Source organism: Odontesthes bonariensis, chromosome 19, assembly GCF_027942865.1.
Source record: "Odontesthes bonariensis isolate fOdoBon6 chromosome 19, fOdoBon6.hap1, whole genome shotgun sequence".
Taxonomy (NCBI): domain Eukaryota; kingdom Metazoa; phylum Chordata; class Actinopteri; order Atheriniformes; family Atherinopsidae; genus Odontesthes; species Odontesthes bonariensis.
The window spans coordinates 19,284,307-19,289,089 of NC_134524.1; positions in this window are offsets into that span (position 1 = coordinate 19,284,307).

Below are 4,783 nucleotides of genomic sequence, written 5' to 3' on the forward strand. Positions count from 1 at the left end.
TGTATCTTTAAATAAGGCAGCCCCCCCCCCCCCCCCCCCACACACACACCTTTCCTCCCATTTATCCATAAAACTAAAGTTGGGGGGGCTGCTTCATTAAGAACAGTAGCACTTGTGCTCTCTGTTAACCATGTTTCTGTAGGAAAAAGAAAATCTAAATTGTGTGAAATTATGAAGTCATGAACTAACAGTGACCTTTTGGACAGAGATCTAATATTAAGTAAGGCTAGCTTTGTGGAGTTTACACTGGTCTCTGATGTATTCTGAGTTGCACGTGGTACCATTAACAGATTAGATAGATTCACCCAGCAAGTTGACTGTTTTCCATTCCTTCTTTTACTAACTAATACAGGTGGCTTTGATAAAAATTACAGGAGGGCTCTGAGTCATAACGACTCTGCCTTTCTAAAATATCTGCAACTTGTAAAGATTTGAACCCAAAAACTCTGTAACACCAAGCTTCTTTCGAGCATCCTGAACTATCTGGTCTGAGAGAGTTTCGCTCTTTACTTTGAGAGTGAAGCATGAAAATGTTTCAGTCACGAGCTGTGACAGCTGACAGCTCCAACAGCCTGAGAAAACACTCTTTCTTAAATCCTGTGTCTGCCGTTGAACTTCAGTTTAATTCCACTTATTTGTTGCAAACATCAGAGAACAAAACAGAAACAACAGTGAGTTTAATACGAGTGCAACATTTGTAGAGTTAATATGAGCACAGGCAGGTCTGCAGAGCAAATGTACAACAACTAACAGGGACTGGTTCATATGAAACCTCAGCAGCTCCTCGTGAGATGGACCAAACTCATCACTTGTAAATCCGTCACACGCTCAGATCCGGAAGGACAGCTCGCCTTCTGCGAAGACATTTTCTAATCTGACAGCTCAGTTCATGGACAACATCTAAGCAGTATTTATTTAAATTCAGTCACTTGTAAATAAAACAAGTCTACGCTGTTATCAGGTCAAATACCTTTATATTACGTCTGTTAATATTATTTTATTTTTTGAAAGGTACCACCGGAAGTGTCAGTCATTTGTAATATTTCCGGCTTGACCTTTTCTGTAGATACCATTTGTGGCCACTAGAGGGCAGAAACGCCCCGCTCACAGTATAAAGACTGAATCTGTGGACTGCAGCTGGTGCCTTCATCATATTAACAAAATAACTTTAAAATAGATTTCACTCCATCTCAGACACAACAGCACAACAATGCTTTCAGTAAAACATTCAAACTGACAAAGTACAACAATCTTTACGAGACGTTTAATCCTTAAAGTTGTTTAAGCCTATGCTCTGATCTATCTATATATCTATCTATCTATCTTCACTGAGTAATGAAATGCAATCATAACTAAATGTTAAGATTACAGTGTTGTTAAAATATTAATATGAATGCTCTATTCCATAATAAAACCTCATTTGATAAAGATTTCCCACATTTCAACGTTCATGCTGACTTTCAGGGTGTAGTTACAGTGTATGGCCACCAGAGGGAAGTATAGAAACAGATGCTAGCAGATACGCAATTATGTATCACTTCCGGTGAGGACATAAAAAAATAATAGCTTAATCCCAAATAATTGTTAGCTTCGTGAGTTCACCAAGTTGTCAGTTTTCATTTCATCACGTTAGCTGCTGAAGGTGATATTTTCCATCCATCCATTTATTGATTGTTTCTTATTGAGCTGAGATTTCTCTAGTTTTAGCTTCTTTTCATTGGTTCCCTGTTAAATTGGGAATAGAATTTAAGATTGTTCTCCTCCCATATAAAGCTGTTAATGACCGAGCTCCATCATGTCTCAAAGATGTCACAGTTGGATATTTTTCTAACAGTTCCTCTTTGTCAGCAGGTATCCCTGGCCTGGTGTCCCCTGTTCTCTCAGCCCCCAGCTGCCCTTCCTGGTTCTGATGCAGGTTTCTTCTTCTTCCCACAGCTGTCCTGCGCTCAGGATGGGAGATTGGACTGGAGAGAAGTTTCTTAGTTCGGAAAGAGTTTTTGAATTGGTTCCATGTGAATGAATAGAGTTAAGTGGATTATGAATTCAAGTTTATTATTTCAGTGTGTTGAGATGAAATTTGGTGTAAATAAGACTGAATTGTTTCCAGAGGGAAACAGTGTAGCTGTAAGTTAGCAGCAGATGCTGGCAAACAATGGGGTGGACCTAGCTGGAGATGTACACAGCGGGACTGTTAATTACTGCGTTTAAACATTTTGTATATATTAATATTATGTGTGCTGCTTTAATAAATAGTTTGTCTGTGGTGTCACCTGGTGGATGTGCTTTGGAAACCTGAGTGTCAGGATTCTGGTGCTTAAAGATGGCTTGCTAGTGGACATTACTTGTCCATAATGTGTTGCGGGTTGTTAGTTTTCGAATTGAAAGACTTTTTGGGGGTTGAGAGGAAAAAAAAAAGAAAGAGCATGAGGCCTGGCCATGGGGGTTAGAAATTAAATTTTACTAAGTCCTAATGTTCTATGCCACAGGGACAGGTAGCACAAAATTTCACCTCCTTCATAACACCCTACTCGCAGCTCTCTGAACCTCAGGGAGGGACACTCCCCGACTCATCTCAGTGGGACTTTTGTTTATCCGGGATGTTCCACACCCATCTCTTGTCATTGTCTTCATCTGGGATCTTTCATCTTCATCTAGACTTGCACCACACAGGACTTGATCTGCAACACCACTACTGATGGCAACCTACCTGCTATACCCACAGGTCCTTTCACATTTCAACAACTTTTTGGGATCCTTTTCTATCTGATCACTGTTGGACTTAAAACACATTAAAATTCTTCATTTAACAATAATTTTGCTTTCTCTGACAGTTGAACCCACAACCCCTGTCACTGCAGACAGTTTCCAACCTGCTGAGCCATCTCATCATGCTTTAAGCTCACCTCCCACAGCACATTTCATTCTTCTCTTTGGGCTTTACACTCAGATGTCTTATATTAAATCCCCACTTTGAAAACAACTTGTGACCATTCAGTCACTCTCAGCTATCTCACCACAGTGATAAACAAACATTTCTCTTCATTTCTTTCTCAACTGTGTGTAACTGACCTTAATATACTTTTTTACTGCCTGGGGATTGATCCTAAAACTTCTACACACCTGACAAGCACTCCAAAGCCCGGAGCCAATAGGCCACAGTGAATAATCCTGGGAATTCCCTAAAAGCTCCACTTCGGAAAACATTTCTGAAACACTTCCGTTCACAAACCTCCTCCTCTGATTAAATACAAACTCCAAAACTTTTCTCTCACTCGTAGTGGTGGCAGCTTTAAGCTTTAAAACCTCACTTTGCAAATAAAAGATCTATTAACAAAGCAGTGAGACATTAATCAACATATCCAAAATTTAATTTCTACTTCATAAAGGAAAATAACAGCATTGGCTGGAGCTCTCACAGTTCAGAAGTTACTGATACACACAGAAACAGGGTGTTTCACAAAACCTGCATGAGACACACATCACTTTTTCAGTCGCTACCTTCTCACAGAAATGCATTTATACATGTTTAGCATGTATGTTACAACCCCTGACTGCGTTCCCTAAAATACTGCCCCCTACAGGTGATGGGATGGAAATACAACTCATGCATTTCCACATGTCAGCAAACATCACTCCTCACAAAGGGAAAGGAATGGGGTGGATTCATATGCAGTTGCTCTCATTTGGAGACATTTTTTGCGTGCATGAACAACCAATCCATTCTGTTGCTTTTGGTCGGGCCGTCTTTGCCTCTTCACTTACAGATCTGCCGGAGATATTCAGTCGTCTCCAGAATGCTGCACACATGTATCCGTCCTTGCTCAGGCCGATGCGTCTCGAGCAGATTTCACTCCTGCTTGAAAAGCAAGTTTGACTTCTCACACAGTTATGTGATGACTGATCACTCCAAAGCAGGTGCATGATACAACCACAGCAAAAAAAGGAATAAATGCATAAATATAAAAAAAAAATTTTAAAAAATCAGGGCCTCTGATTACAGTGATGCACAATGATGGGCATCTGTTTATTTATGGCGCCCAAGAGTTAGCATTTTTTGTTGTTTGTCTCTTTTTTTGAACAGTTACTCCCACTGGAACGTTTTAAAGTGGTTTACAGCAAAGTGTTATCATTACCTGCTTTGGTGCAGTTATAAATAAATTTTAAAAAATGAGGACGGCGTGTAGAATGGAACCCAAAATAGAATGTAATCGATCAGCAAATCTCACCGACCAATATATTATTCACAACACAACATAGAAATGTTGAAAGTGAGACATTTTTGCCATTTCATTCCAAAATAGTAGTTCATCTCCAATTTGATGGTCGGAACACGTCTATGAGAATTTGGGACGGAGATAACTAAAGGCTGCGACTCGTAGCAAATAATGAGGTTAATTGCAAACAAGTCTGAGAAGTCCAACATAATTGGGTATTAAAAAGAGCACATAAGAGAGGCAGAGTCTCCCAGAAGTGTGTTACTTCAGCAGAGGTTCAGCAACCTGCAGAAAGCTGTATGAACCAACTGTGGAGCAAAGTCAGAATAATGTGCCTCGGTGTAGAATTGCAAAGGCTGTGAATCTTTAGAGGATTTGAATATATTCTGTGAAGGATGGAATATTCATCTCTGTGTGCAATGAACAGTGCTGGATGTCTCCAGGCCCTCCGCATTAAAAACAGATGAGATTCTGTGAACTGCTCACAAAACACAGTTTAAAGCTGCATCATGCAAAGGAGAAGCCACATGTGACAATGATCCAGAATAAACCAGTTTTCCATGACTCAG